The sequence below is a fragment of the Lepisma saccharinum genome, chromosome 1, assembly GCF_977018435.1.
Source record: "Lepisma saccharinum chromosome 1, izLepSacc3.1, whole genome shotgun sequence".
Classification (NCBI taxonomy): domain Eukaryota; kingdom Metazoa; phylum Arthropoda; class Insecta; order Zygentoma; family Lepismatidae; genus Lepisma; species Lepisma saccharinum.
In genome coordinates, this window is record NC_139229.1 from 94388176 (window position 1) to 94405239 (window position 17064).

Below are 17064 nucleotides of genomic sequence, written 5' to 3' on the forward strand. Positions count from 1 at the left end.
GCATGCAAGCTGCGTTAGTTTCTAGACACACTGATAGAGGTTAACCTATTATGGTTTTAAATAACAATCTTTTTCACTTTCACCAAAAAAGTGTTCTGCTTTCTCATATTTGTAGCATTTGCCTAGTTGATGAAAGCTTGATAATATAATTAATTCATACTATTTGAAAAATATTTTTAAGAATTTTAATTCTATTTTGGGTTTGAAACAAATGTCTTGAAAATTTCAAAAATCAAGAAACAACTTATCAATTAAGGATGAAAGCAAATTTTATTCTCTGCAGGTTTATCGTGAACAAGGAAGGTGTACGGAACATGCTATTCAGTCAGGCCCAGCAGATCAGAGAAACAATACGCGGCGAAATGGAGGGAAAATTGATACATCTAAAAGTTTATTCTACTTCGAAAAATGGACGATCATTCTTTGGTGTCAACGTTCAGTTTGTTGTAAATGGGGCTCTCCAATTGCGTACTTTGTCAGTTCAAGAGTTATTTGTGTCTCAAACAGGTAGCAATTTGCGTTACGAATTGTTGAACATTCTGGATAAGTATAATGTGCCCGTGGAGAATATATATAGTTTAACTACAGACACTGGAGCAAACATGATTAAAGCCGGGAAACTTATTGGGGAAGATCAAGAAACACAGATGTCTAATATTTCTCAAGACACTTACGAAGATGAAGATATTGAAATGGAATTGACGAGTAAAGATTATCGTCTCCAATCCGTTCGTTGCGCGTCGCATACTCTTCATTTAGTCGTAAATGATGCTCTCAATTCCATTCCTGAAGTTAAGGATATTATTGTGACATGTCAAGCAGCATGCCGTGTCTTACGATCGCCTACAGCACGGCGTCAATTGAATGCAGAATCACTGCCGGTACCATCCCTTGATGTCCCGACAAGATGGAACAGCACAAATGATATGCTCCAGTCACTTTTTACACTTAAAAAGTTCATAGGGGATTACTATCAAGAGCAAGTTAAAATAAAGCAAGAAGACTGGATATACATTGAGGCTATTTTGACGTCACTGGAACCAGCCAAAGTAGCCACAAAGAGGCTGCAAGAAGAACAGATTCTACTTGGCGACTTCTACGGGATATGGCTGGAGTGTCGCCTTAAAACATCAACAATCAACACAGACCTTGCACGCCACATAGTAGAGGGCATGGACAAACGAGAAAAACAAGCATTATATGTCAATAACGAAGAGAGACTTCCATCATTATTTGAGTATCCAGGATTTCTTGCTTCTATTTACATGGATCCCAGGTACTTTTCTGTTTTAAGTGAAGAAAACATCCATGTGGCGAAGGTGTATCTCCAGAAGTTGTGGTTAAGACTTGAACACATGAAATCCTTATCAGTGTGTGGAGAGGTAAAGAAACAAGAAGATTCCAGCACTGAAGATGATGACAGTGACCATGTCACAAACTACTTAAAGAAACAAGATTTATTGCGGCGGAATACCATATCTGCACCAAAGTTTAATATTGCGTCATTATTGGACACTTACTTTGTTTCAACTCGAAGACTGAAAAGGACTGAAAATGTTCTAAATTTCTGGGAAATTAGAAAATCAAGTTGTCCCGAATTGTACATTTTGGCTTGTATTGTTCTCTCTACTCCTGCAACACAAGTTAGTGTCGAGAGACTCTTTTCATCTCTGAAATTCATACTAAACCCACTCAGGTGTAATATGGCAACCGAAATTATTGATGACATACTTGTTATTAGAAATAATTATATTTTCATGAAAAAAAATCTAACTAAATCTTCATTAAAAAGCAATCTCAGAAATAGCAGCACAGAATTGACTACAAACATTGTAGCAAACTTTGTGGAATCCAATGATACACCACAGAAAGATCTTGTACAACATGTTGAAAATGTGGGGAATATTACTGTCTAGATTAATAATGTATATAATTACTTGATTTTTTTTTGTGATCTTATAGTTCATTATACATAAGTAGCTGTAACCAAAGAAAATCTTTTCAGAGGTTCCATAAGAAGTAATTTAATTAAAAGAACAATTTTGCTCGTACTTGTTTAATGTTTCCTAGTAATTAATAAATTTAGTTTTGAGTAGCTGTCTTACCTGTTCACAAAATTGCACAGATATACTGATGTTATACAAGAGTATGAAATATATTTTTATTCATGTCAAATTTGTGGAATTCTGTTTAGTTTTAAATTGACACCTGAAGGAAATGACAGTGTATTTGCTTTGTTTTGAAAGATACAAAATTTCTCTAGTTTTTTAAGTAATAAGGTCTTTTTTTTCCTTGTTTTAGAATTTACCTTGGAATGATTAAGAGAATAATAAAGATATTCAACAAAATTTTAAAAACTGTTTCAATATATACTTTTCAGAACCTCCGTTCTATTCTTATGCTTATACAGTACGAATGCATACTTTAAATATATGTATATTTACATTTTTTTAAAAAAAATTGAGCTTCGATGTTGTAGGGAGTTGAATATATGGCAAATATTGTTATTCCTTGGTTGGTGAACAAATCCTAATTTTTTTTTATTGTATTAATTCCCATGATATCTGTTTCTTTGTGAGAGATTAGTGTAAATTTTTAGATTTTTTATGATAAATTTGACAGCCATTTTAGAATGTACCTCAAAATGTAACATTTAGAGCACATTACTCAGGAACACCACTCAATAACAGACGTTACTGTTAGCCTCCTAATATGTAACCTAAAATCAATTCTTGTTTTTCAAACACGCTACTTCCTAAGGTTAAGTTTAGTTCTCTTGTTATAAAATTCTCTTAATAAAATATCAAAAAATGGCAACATCATTGTCATTATCTTGTCTAAGTAATTATTGCATGGCATCTGATAAATTATCAAAAGACGCACGCAAATGCAAATTAATGTACATTAATTACCTTGATGGACGCACGTGTCTGCCTGTGTGTGTATCCAAATCAGCATGTTACTTTCTAATGTTCTGGACAATGAGTTTTTGAAGAATGGAAACCGAATAGTCAATCACTCTACTACCAAATCATCCCGTGTAACAGCATGGAATGTAAATGGAGATGACAAATAGCATCCACATATCTTTTGAACTTGACTCATTTTGTTAGAATCAGTCGTTCCACATGTCTTATCGATACCTCAAAAATACTGAACCCACAATTGTAATATTAAAATGGGCTCCAATAACTATCAAAGTTTAATTTTTGCATGGCTGAGTTGGGGTCATGTAAATTCTTGTCCTCGCTAAAGTACAGTATGCGTACGTTGCACAAGACTATATAAAAACAAAGTAAATTTGTTACACACACATAAGTGCGCGCCCGCAATTGCATAGCTGAAAGTCTACTGAACACACACACACATCAACTTTCGAGCACTAACGATGACCATTGCCATAAGCACAATCTCTGGCGTGTGTCCAAACATGCACTTCTATGTTCACTATCTAGTAGTAGCAATTTATGGTAGAAATCAATGGTCACTAAAAGTGCATGTTACAACGTCTGCCCACACCTGGGAGTTAGGAATGGAAGACATCGCCATTATGTTATTAAGTGTCCTGTTCAAAATGTCCTTACTTTTATTTTTAAGAAATTTGCCAGAGAACGAAGCGCGATAGTTTTCAATTACATAGAAAATGATGCACCCCCTCAGAGGAGTAACCACAAATTCTTGTCTGCGGGGGGGAGTACTTGGATAAACTATTAATAATAGTAGTAATAATGGCACTATTATTATACGTACACAATTTATATAGCCTATATTAATACATTACATAATGAATTCATTCGCCCCACAACAAACAACAAAAAATATGCCTCTGAAATGTGTGCGCTTCTTCTCCCCCAAACAATTGTTCATACATTTAAGACTCAACTGTTTGTAATAGTCTGACGTACTTACTTCTTGTTACTTCTCCCTCTGGTAATTTACAATGCATTACAGAAAATAAATTGCTAGCGAAGCGATCAAGAAAACTTTTAGATCCAAATTTTTGCAAACTGAAAACAATATTGATTTAATATGGCGCAAAAAAATCATGGAGGCCCATGACATTCTCTTTTACATTTTTTTTTCTATTTACATCGTTCGGCGTCAAGGGCTGACTGCCGCCGTCCCCTATACATCGACCACAAGGAAAAAAACCTTGGGACGAAAAGTCCCCGCGCAGCTTTCCCTTCTTCCCTCCACCTCGGGCCATAAGGAAGCATGGTCCACTCTCCCCCTCCCCTACAAGCGGGAGTATGGTGTACAGGAGTCGTGGGTCTGCGCAGGTTGTTTTGCTCATGGTTCCACTATAGCTAAGGGTTTGAAATTGACAAGACTGTAAGAAAAGCAGATATTGCGAGCGAAACGAGCTAGACAATTTTATATAACTTTATTTACATTTGTATAAAGATATAAATCGAAAGGGGGCAATTGCCCTTCTGTGCCTCCTTGCAGATGCTCTTGACCGTCTGGAAGAAATAATGCACGAAAGACGTGAAAACTAAATCCGTCTTTAGTATCGTTTTGTCCTGCAACTCTTAGATTCTGCAACCTTTCTTTCCATAGTTCAATGTTTGCAACCTTACCCCTTAGAATTGATTTCCGTCCAAGGTTGAGGCCCAATCTCCCCCCCCCCCCCCTGTGGTTGCGCCACTGCACCTTCTTTAGCCGTAGTTGTTTTGTGAACTTTCATTGGCTTAAAAATACTTCATTTTCTTCAAGAGCATAATATAGTTTAATAACCGGCGATAAAATTCCTCTCCCCTAACTTTCTGGATTAAAGTATAATAATATAGGGGCATGGAAATCTGAAAGGGGGGTGCGGATGGCCACCTCTCTCCTTTAGAAAACGAATGTCAGCTAAAAGTATATATTTCACACGTATAATTTGATTCCAGTCATAGTAATTTACATTAATTATTATAATGGGTATGCAGGAATGCGATAATTTCGAATTCAAGTGGTGTTTCTTGAGGGGGCAACACTATTATCGGGGTAATATGCCCCATGGAAAAATACCTCGCTTCTCCCTCCGTCGAAAATATCTGCAGACGTCCATGATTAGGGCGGGGCATTAACCCCCCCTTTGGACTTCGTGCGCACGCCTATGGCTACTCATTTCTACACTACATGGAAGGTTTATTCAATTTCGAGCCAAAAGTGTAATTTTCAAATCAGGGTTTTTAAACGTCCACGAACCCATCAACTAATGGGTTCTATTGGGTTCCGCAACAATACCGGAACCTGTTCTATCACAGTGTAAATTCGGTCCAAGTTGCGTATTGTTTCATTTCAAATATGGAACTTAGACCGTCTTTAAATTGATCCGGAACGAAGGACCCTGTGCCGTATTTCAATTGATCCAGAAAAAAGGTTCCTGGAACTTATTTAAATACCTTAAACATAAAAAGGCTCTTTACGGTCCAGATCCATTTATGCTTGCTAATATTCCCTGCTGAACCTGAATTGAATTGATTTAAAATTCCTGATCCTTTAACAACCCTGGTGGAAATTCATTAATTTACAAACAACCATATTTTTAACGAAACATTAATCCCACACAATATACTGAGTTATTTTTCGCAATGTTCCAATGAATGGCAAGAGATTTGGGCTATTCCTTTTTCTTCCTTGATGTTTAATAGATTATATTTGTCACGCACCTATAACGTTACTAGCAAACATTTGTGAATTGTTCTTTCCTTGTAACGTTAACATCTACCATACTGAATTTATTTACGTTCCTTATGCAGATGGTATGTACCCAACTGCATTTTGTTCCGTTCCGCTACAGTGGTTTACATTTTGTTACATTCCTATGTAACGTTAATTAACCATATTGCCTTTCACTTCGTTCCGTTACGGAGGATTGCATTCATTACGTTCCTATGTACCGTTATTTACTACCATGTTGCATTTCGTTACGTTTTTTTGTAACGCTAGTATATACCACAATGCATTTCGTTACTACGTTCCTTGTATCCTTGTAACGGTAGTATATACCATATTGCATATTACGTTATGTTCCAATGTGCTCATTTCGTTCCGTTCCTTTATAACGTTAATATCTACCATAATACATTTTGTTACGTTCTCTGTAACGTCAGTCTGTAACATATTGCATTTCGTTACGTTACATGGGTACCAGCAGCTGAACCATACTCTTCCTCCTACAAAATGGAACGTAACGTGTAACGCAAATTGGGTACGTTACGACTCCCTGGCACAAATTACAAAGGAGGCGGTGAATCATTGGGCGGATCGAGCAAACCTCGCCCCCCTCCAGACGCTAACGATATTAGCGGGAACGTAGCCAGGGGGAGGGCTAAGGGGAAGGGGGCTTCACCCAAATCCTACAAATATCTAATTCAAACAGTGTATAGTGGTAATTAATTTTACTCCCATACCAGGATTAAAATCTACTGGAGAAATTCATTTTCAAGGCTTCTACCCTCCCAACTTTTTCGATTTTAGATGGCGGCTGCTGATAAGGGATGAGCCCCTCCCGCGAAATAAAATCCTGGCTACCGGCTCGCAGCTATTACTTGATTTTTACTACCAATCTTCCAACCATATCAAAAACCATTGTGAACTGACATGGGCGTCGCTAGAAATTTTCCTGGGGGGGGGGGTCGATTCGACGACACCCCCTGGCATCGTCACCAGCCTCCCCTGGAATCGTCTTCAGCTCCCACTTTCTTCTTTCTTTACTTCCTTCTTTCAAATAGAGAGAGAGAGATAGAGAAAAAGGAAGAGAGAGGAGAAAAGGGGAGAGAAAAGAGAAAAAGAAATAAAAACAAAAGAAAGAAAGAAGGAAAGAAATAAAAGGAAAAAGAAAGAATGAAAGAAGAGAGAATGAAAGAACAAAAGAGAGAAACAAAGAAAGAGAGAGAGAGAAATATAGAAAGAGAGACAAAAGAAATGCATTGTCGTTAGCACCTGGTCATTAGGTAAAACTTGTATAATTTGTTTGTAGTGACAAGTGAAAATGTAGACAGCGGATATTATGTGGTCATAACTTGATGAAAGGACAAATTCACAGAACGAAGATCAGCTATCACATTCCTTCATCTTGATTATAAACTGAAGTCTAACTAGCGGAAAGTACAGGGTGTCTACAAATGATTGATAGCGGTTTCATGATGTTACTGTACATGCGTTATTAAACGTATCACGAAGTAACTTTGCAATTTCGTAGAGAAACTCAACAAGTTTTGTGACACATTACAAGTTATGGGAGTTTTCTGGTCGCCGTTGTGCCGTTGAGCATATTCATGACTTTCCGGAACTCAATGCTTTTTGCCCAGTCTCAAAATTTAAAGTTTACGGCCGCTTCTTCTTCAGCGAACAACCATTACAGAATACAGGTATCTTGACATGTTAGAAAATTGACTCATGCCACAGTTGGAGACAGACATGGAGAACTTTATCCACCAGTTGGATGGTGCTTCGCCCCAGTTCCATCACGATGTCCACAAAATCTTAAACCACCAGAGTATCAAACCGATGGGTCGGTCGCTGTGGAAATGATGATGAACAACCAGAGGTGTTCATTTTGAGTCAACCTCCCCTCACCCTCACCCTCCGGGATCGCAGTTGCCCTCACCCACACAAGTCTTCCGGAGGGTGAGGGTGAGGTCTGCCCTCACGAGTGTCGCCCTCCGGAGGGTGAACACCTCTGTGAACAACTGCTGTTATTACCTCACGGTGACTTTTTTTTTGCGTGGGGTTATGTGAAGGATCTAGTGTTTGTGCTTCCATTACCGAGTGATCTAGCAGACTGGGGGCTCGTATTGATAGGTACATGCTTCATCGCGTTTGGGAAGAACTTGATTATAAAGTTTACGTCTGCAGAATCACAAAGAGGGGCCATACCGAACACTTGTAATGTGTCACAAAACTTGCTGAGTTTCTCTACAAAACTGCAAAGTTACTTCACAATGTGTTCAATAATACACGTACAGTAACATCGTGAAACTGCTTCAATCACTTGTAGATACCCTGTATTTAGAAGGTTGTATAGAGTTTAGAAGTTCTTTTATAGTACGGCCGTAGCCAGGCTGAACTCCCACTTGACATTAGGTAAAACTATTTTGTATAATTTGTTTGCAGTGAAGAGTGAAAATGTAGACAGCAGATATTATTTTGCTCACAGCTTGGTGAAGGATAAATTCACAGAACATAAACTTCATCTTGTTTATGAGCTGAAGGCGAAGTAGCGGCAAGTATTTAGAAGATTCTCTAGACTCTAAAATATTCTTTCACAGATGATCTTCTTTATACGTACCTTTGCTGCCCCTGTTGCGGTCCTCCGTTTAGACTGTGATTTTCACGTCATCATCCACATTCCATCCATATCTGCATCAAAGGTCAACAGTTTCTAAGTTTTGGGAACAAAGGGAAGTTTTACTCCTTCAGCTGGGGGTGGAATGTACGGTAGGCACTATGATTGAATATTGTGCATTTTTTTGTATGATATAAATATCTATATTATCAAAAGTAGTGTGTAGTATGTAATAAGGGATGATGTCAATAGCAATTAACACTTCAAGAGATGTATTAGAAGATAGATACCTATAGAAAAATGTACTATTTATGTGATATTTCTAAATTTTATATTAACTTAATGACCCCCCCCCCTCACACACACAAATAATTTACTCTCACTTAACACTGTTAGACTTTTGTAAAATGGACTTGGTTTACAAAGCCCCCCCTGATAACCTGTGAGCCCCCCCGGAGATCAATTCTAGCTACGGGCCTGCACCCCCCTCCCCTCAAAATATTGTGATACAGACCAGTGTCATATGCAGAAGTTTGTGAAGGAAGGGTGATTTTTAAAATTATTGCATTATCGGTATTTTAAAATGTTATTATTAATCTTATATTATATTATTATTATTACTAGTAGTAGTAGTAGTAGTAGCAGCAGCAGCAGTAGCAGCAGTAGCAGTTTTAGTTTAGTTTATTTTAGCATCCAATAAGTTTATTATATGAATAACATAGTTCTTGTTACAACCAAGATTACATAATAGTTACTTCTAACATTAGTAGCAGTAGCAGTAGCAGCAGCAAACGCAGTAGTATGAGAAGCTTCGGGACGTGTGAAAGTTACAAATTAACAGAGTTTCAGAGTTGCAAATTATGAAAGTTTCGTACCAAATTCGATATCTCAAGACCCAGTAGCGTACGCAGGATTTCATCAAGGGGGGTGTTATTTCGAAAACTTTCTACAAATTCACATTAACATTGTTTTATTATACTTTAATTAATTAATTAATAATAATAATAATAAATGAATTAATAATTCTTATAATTAATTAATTAATTAGTTTAATGACTACTAATAATTACTACTAATGCAGCTGCTATTTATGAAAGAAATAGAACAAAATTACATTTCATTTGTTTCTTTGTTACAAAATAATTCTCTAGTCAACGGTTATTTGTATATGATAAGTGAGACATTTTAAGTGTGAACAAAATCCATAAAAACAAGCAAATATATTAAATTTATTGAAATAATCGAAATATGAAATTCATTCAAGGAGCCGCGCTGGTCTAGTCTTACAACTTTGTGGGATATCCGGGTTCGATTCACGGAATTGGTTGGAATTTATCCAGCCTTGTCTCCGCACCCAGCCTCATAACAATGGGTACCTGAGAGCAACCTTGGGGGATGAAGGCTGCCGGAGCATGGTGCTGATCACATCACCTGCAAAATAGTTCGAGATCGAGAATCTTTGGGACCCACCACACCACTATGTGTGCCTTCATGGCACGGTGCTATATGCACGGGTGAATTTACATTACCTTTACCTATGGAACTCACCCAGGATGATGATGAAGCGCGAGAATACATGTTGCTAAATTCCACTGAGTCTATGTTTTCGTTGAAAAGTAAGTTTATAGATATTCCAACACATTTATCACTTGTAGGTGATTCACAAAGGACTTCTTCTACATTATTTAATGATGTGGATGTAGATTCAGCATCACTTGAGAGTTCACAAGGGGATGTGAAATCAGTACCGGGAAGAACGTTTGCAATAAGGACGAAGCAAGGAATTTTCACAATTCTCGCGAGAGTCACTGCGCGACTTTTTGCAAAAAAGAAATTGCAAAATTGAACTTTGCGGCCGCTTAGATTGTGTTTGGAATGTTGTGTTTTTCTTCATCCTGCATGGGAATAATAATTCAAATTATTATTATTATTATTATTATTATTATTACTGTCGCAGATCTTTGACTGATAAATTAGCCATTTTTATTTTTTTTCTACAGCATTTTCCATAATATTTCAAAAGCTCAAGGGGGGGTTAAACCCGGTAACCCCCCCCTTGCGTACGCCACTGTCAAGACCATTTCTAAACAATGACGCAAAATAAGGTGAAATAAAGTGCTTCGTTTAAAAATTGCCATAAATTAAAAAAGTAGATGAAAATTTCCAGGGGGGGTCGTTTGACCGGTTCGATCCCCCCCTGCCGACGCCCATGTGAACTGATCAGTGGCGTGCCCAGGATTTTCGAAAGGGAGGGGCTACGTACACTTTTTCTGGTAGTCAACTCATTTTGCCATCTTCTCCTATATAACCCCCCCCCCCCTCCTTTGGCACGCCACTGGAACTGACCATATATTCCAAAAACAACTTTCGATACTTACAATAGAACAAAGGATTATGTTCTCAATTTTTTTAGGTTATTGATTACAAAGTAACACAGAAGATTTTTTTTCTTGGTGTCCGAGTCATAATCAGGACATCCAGTGTTCTTTTGTAATTATTAACTCAGAAAGAACACTCCTATCTATTTTTGTACTGCAGTTTAATGAACATGAAATTGAAGAAAACGATAATATATTACTTCTCACCCAATAAGTAAAACGGCCTTTTACTAAACGCACATGTGCAGCAGCAGGCACCAAAATAGAATCGCGGATTGGGGACCTTTGGCAAAATCATTTACAAATAAAACTCGAAATACGCAAAAATGGAATATTTATGTCACAAAAAATTGTTTGATGTTGATCACTTAGCCATGAGTGCGTCCTCTCCAAAATGGATGTTTTCTAAACCAAAATTAGTAAAAAAATATCTGCGGAGTAGCACTTCTCAACGAACATGTCCGTGTTGAATATTGAGCACAGACAAACGGGGCAGTTACATGTTGAACACATTGTGAAGCAGTATTATTTTTGCAAATAATTAGCTACATTGTGCTGGCCTACGAGTTCGACCATCGCCGTAGAGTTAGGCAACACACATAACATGATGCAGGAACCCGAGTATTTCAGGCAGTAGCGTAGCAAGGGGTGGGCGAAGTGGGCGACATCCCGGGGCCTCGCTGGAAGGAGCTTCGCGTCCCATGAGGTAGATACGAAAAATGAAATAAATGGAAATGAGAAAAAATATGGAAAATGCTAATGTTTGCGGGCTAGAAAATTAAAACGTTATGTTTTTATCTGGCTTTAAATTCTTGTTAAACGTTATAATTTGGATTAATGTACGTCAAACCAGAGCGTAACATACAAGCCCTAAGAATAAGGGGGCCGCAAAAAAGTAAAAATTATTGTCATATTTCTCATGTGAAGCATTTACGAAAACATTCACGATAAACTTGCTTGGACATTTTTACCCATTTATTCTTTTCTTGAATAAAAGGCATTCCCGATTTGAATATGTTAACAATAAAGTTCCTCCAACTGCCACGAAGCAAGTGTGAGGCATTTAAATGCTTGCGTTGTTTTCAACTCAAGAAGGGCCGGGATAATATTAGCATACAGCTTCAGATTTCAACTCCCGAAAAACAGAGAAGGACATGTTTAAGGTGAGTGAAATTATTAAATATCATCTTCGTCAGAATTTATTATTGTTTAAATATGATAATTTCCAACAGCTTCAGATTTCAGCTCCCGAAAAACAGAGAAAGACATGTTTAAGGAGAGTGAAATTATTAAATATCATCTTTGTCAGAAATGTATTATTATTTAAATATGATAATTTGCTAATAGTGTTGCCCACGAGACGAGACTTCGGCCTGTCTCGTCTCGAGGAAATGCTGTGAAATGCTGTCTCGTCTCGAAAATATTCGTTTGTCTCGGGACACATGATCAATCTCGTCTCGTCTCGAATTTTTAAAAGCCTGTCCCGTCTCGTCCCGTGGGCAACACTATTTGCTAACATGTCCCTGAAGATTTTGTATCGATTCACATTGAGATTTCAAATTTAACCCTTAGATGGTATTGGTAACAGGGGTGAGGGGTGGTGCAACACTCCAGAGTAGTTTTCTTCATGTTGTTACGTTGGTATTTCTGCGAAGATTTTCCAGCACGATTACGTAATCTTCCTCTGTAATGAGCTTTTTTAGTAGGTGCAGTCAGTTGTTGCAAAGAACGATGTTCGTGCTAATAATCGACCCTTTGGGGTGGTGTTTCACACCCGGCTACCTTTCACGCGTGCGAAAATTATGTTATAGGCTTATACAAAATGTCATTGACCGACCATAAATACGCTAATTTTGTCAGTTTTTTTTTATTATTTTTTATTTTTTTATAAAGGATAACTTGAATGATGCGGAGAATCTGAAATTGAGGCACGTGGAAACTCTCTCGAAGACTGTATTGATCAGGTCGTAACCCGGCCTCGTTTAATTGAGCATTTTTATTTAATTTACTTTCAAAATTGTAAAAAGTAAATAAATTACAATGTAATAAAGTAATGCATCATGTATTAATACTCAGGAAAAGAACTGGCATGTATTATAATATTTGAATTGTTAGCGAAACGTCTGGAGTGACGAATAACCAGAAAGCGAAAAAAAAGGGGAGAACACCTGAAGACGACCAACCTCCACCCGCATACATCCAGGGGTAAGGCATTAAATGCCCTGGTGCCTTTAAAATAAACCAGGGCGTCAGATCCGCGGAATTTCGTTTTTCTTTTCCTCCTCCTTTATTGATGCTTTCAAATATAAACACAGCCAAAAAAGTTTTGCATCAGGACGGAAAATGACAAAAGATATATAAAGCACAAGGTTAATTGACAATGACAGTAAGTTTACTAATAAACAAATGAAGAACAAGACATGTTGAATGAAAAGAGAACAAAAAACGTACAATTTTCTCAGAAATGTGTTTAAAACGAAAATGGCACAATTCATGATGGATGCGAAAAAACAGGTAACTGCCACAAGAAGACTGTTCGTCACAGGGGATCCACCAGAAACATTGTCTACCACCTGGTGTGTCCTCCCCTGGCTGAAAGAAGGTATTGAACACGCTGTGGCATACTGAGGATGTGACGATCAAGGTGATCTTGCGGTAAGCGATCCCATTCGTCCTGTGCCGCAAGAAGAACTTCACGAAGATTTATGGGAGCCACAGGACGGTTTGCAATGGCATTTTTTAGCATTGCCAATGCATATTCGATGCAATTCATGTCGGGACTTTGCGCTGGCCAGAGCATGCGACGGATATTCGCCACCTGCAGATAATCGTGCACCATCTGTGCGCGTTGTGGACGGACATTGTCATCCACCAAGACAGATTCATCACCAATTTCCTGATGAAATGGTTCCACAGTCGTCTGAAGAATGTCCCTGACATAACGAACAGCTGTTTGTGTCCCTCTAATTGGAATTAGGGGCGTTCGACGTCCGAGTATGATCCCTGCCCACACCATGATTCCTCCTCCTTGGTATGGATGGACACCCTGGACACCACGAAGCCGCTCCTGCAGTCCAGGGCCTCTCCACACCCGTCCTTTTCGTGAATCTGGCCTTAGACAGAGCCTACAGTCATCGCTGAAGAGCACATGAGCCCAATGATCGGGTCCCCAATTTCGATGTGCACGGGCCCAATGCACACGGTCGAGTCGATGTCGTGGCAATAGGTACTGGCGCCAGAGAGGTCTTCTGGAACGTAAACCACTTTCTCGGAGTCTGTTACGGACAGTTTGGTTTGACACACGCACACCAGAGGCTGCCTGGAGGGCATGAGTGATGTTCCTTGCCGTCATGGTATTCTGTCGCCGAGCTGAGAATCGTACATAGCGGTCTTGTGCTGGTGTTGTGACCCGTGGACGACCTGTCCGTTGACGATCTGCTACTGTTCCTGTGTCTGTATACCACTTCCAGGTCCTACAAACATCGCTTTGCGCCACTCCGACAGCCTTAGCTACAGCCCGTTGTGACATGCAGTCTACAGTAGGGTGATGATCCTGGCCCGATCAAACTGCACTATCGTACGCCTAGGCATGCCTTGCAAACAGCTGCACTCGCTCGCCTTCGCTAACTGGACACAAGGAACACCTACCTAACCACAGATTTACCTAACCTTCGGCATCTACCTTGGTGCTACGCTCGAACACACGCATGCGCTTGCCGACTGCGGTAGACGTCTGTGGTGATCGGTATTGCACGTCGACCGCGATACTTCGCACAATGAGCTCTGCTTCATCGTTTCCTGTCCGCTTCGGCATGTTGCGGACACTATTTTCATCACTTCTCGGGTGATGCAAAACTTTTTTGAATGTGTTTACATGATTGAGGCGATATAACCCAGAACTGGTTAACGTTTCGGTGTACCAGAAACGAGCTTGGTTTACAGTTGTTTCCCCTTTGCTAGGGCAATACAATAATTTTATATATATATATTTATCAGTATGTTATTAATAGAACAAGGTGTAATGTGTTATGACAGGAAGAGTAGAAAGAGTGTTATTTCTCGAAGGAGAAGGATATTAAATAAGTTAGAGTGTCTAAAAAGTGAGAGTTAGTTAACAATGTGACGAATAACCCCCGTTACCAACGAAAGGTATGAATCTATGTTAATGGGGTCATCGCATTCTTTTCTCGCCCAGGGCCTCCCGATATGTTGCTACGCCACTGATTTCAGGATATACGCCTCTGTCTATGTACTTGTCGCAAAAAAATGTCTTCCTTGGAATTTTTTCAGGAATAGGAGTATACATCGAATTTTTCTACGTCTAAATATTTAAACACACGAAGTTATTGGCACACACTGTTAGATGATGTATATAAAAAAGCCCGTTGCAGTTCTTACAGGGTGGTATTTAAAGGGGAGATAAGGGGGAATCACCCTTTGGTTTCTGCATCCTCTGGTTGCTAATTTTGAGCTCTTGGGAAAGCCATTATACATACATATATGTAATTTATATAATATCTTGTGCTTCAGGAGTTATTGGACTTTTCCACCATTGCAAATTTATCATATAAGTGAGGGGCAAAATTTCCTCAGGTAGTCACTTCTTCGTACCTGGAGACCGTATTAAATTACATAAGACCTCAAAAATTTAACATTTCCTTAGTTAACTATTCATTTGCCTGGAAACCGAACCAAATGGTGTGGTATAACAAATTAATTTCAAAAGTACCTATTTTCGGCAAAGAAAAATGTGTTCCTGATTTCGGTCCGTAAAAAAATCTGAAGAAATTAGATAATAACGATTTTTCAATTTTTGTGTATGAAAAACTACTTTCAAAACTTCAATATTAAACTCCCCCTCCAAATTATTTAAATCAATTGAATCCACCATATTGACAATATGAAGTCTAGATCAGCACTCCCAAAGGAACACCGATGCCCAGGTCAGGATTCGAATCTGGAACCTTCAGCAGCGAAATCGCAAGATCCTCACAACGCGTTGGACCATCTGTAACTCTGGAATCTGTAGGGCAAGCCAGCGCATAAACGTAGAGAAGGAGAGAAAGCGAGCGAGTGAGGCGAAGCAGTGTGCTCTGCTGCAAACGGCTGGTAGTTGGAGTCGCGTTTCCCCCGCCATTCACTCACTTCCCCTTTCATGCGTTAATCGGTCGGTCCAGCCCTTCGAGTCGCTTCTTGCGCAGAGACTTGCTTTCGTTCGCTTGCTGTAGAGATTCACTGGATAGTGTGATACGAAATCGAGTCGAGATAGGACAATGTACGTTGATTTGTTTATACTTTATTTTGCTTCACAAATATGAACATTAATTGTCATCGCGGTTAACCAAGAGGTATCTGTATATAAGACGCGAATGAACCACTGGCGTACGCAGGGAGGTGGCTGAAGGGGCTACAGCCCCTACCGAAATTTTCAGAAAAACAAAATTTTAAAATAAAAGCATTAAATAACTCTGGAAAAACCAAACTGGCAAGTACAAACTCCCCTCTAAAATGATGTAATATGCACCTTTAAAATTTCAGTCCCTCCAAAATATAATCCTGCGAACGCTAGTAGTCTGAACAATGTGTCACAAAAATTTGGCAGCGGTGGGATTCGAACCCACGCCTCCGAAGAGACTGGTGCCTTAAACCAGCGCCTTAGACCGCTCGGCCACGCTACCACATGTTACTAAACTACTTTTGCTCAGATTAAGGCGTAAAAAGTATTGTGTTAACTCTACGTGACCTTCTTCAACATTGCAGATAAAATCACGACCTGATGAATGAATTACATAAAAGTTATGCAACGTTTCTTTTGACTGAGTTTGCTTTTCTCCTCGAAACGCATTCAATAAAGTGAAGGTCGTAATTTTTGTGAGATGAGCAAATAATTCATTATCAGATATTCAGGAACGCTAGCGTATGCAGGATATTTTTTTCGGAAGGGGCTTGAGTTGTAAAGATTGACATTGTATAGCTGCGTTCTAAGAGGGGAGGGGGGGCAGGATTCACAGTAAAATATTTCATTATTACCACTTTTAATTTTAGTTTCTAAAAGTTGTTCAAAGAAAAAATGGTAATCAGGGGAAGGTTAAGGGGGATTTGCATTTAATATTTTGGTTTTCCCGAGTTTTTTAAAATGTTTTCATTGAAAATTTTGATTTTCTCGTGTGCGCCAATGTTCTTGAGTGCTCAACGAGGGGCAGATGAAACTGTAGTCCCACGCAGGGGTACCCACAGAAGGGATTCATGACGCGCCTGCGCCATGGGAATTTTTGTTGGGAACAAGATTTTATACCAATTCATCTTCACACAAAAAATTGAGGGGGGTCCTTTCTTTGATTGACTTGTTATTGATTTTTAGTTGAGGTTATTATGTACAGTTTTCTACCTACCTGTGGGTGATCACAG

General features: G+C 38.9%; 1 non-coding gene across 1 annotated transcript; it reads right to left on the bottom strand.

The window, feature by feature from the left end:
* Positions 1–16252: 16252 nt before the first annotated feature.
* On the bottom strand, positions 16253–16334 carry TRNAL-AAG (transfer RNA leucine (anticodon AAG)). The gene has a single exon. It is a non-coding gene; the product is annotated as a tRNA-Leu (tRNA).
* Positions 16335–17064: the final 730 nt, after the last annotated feature.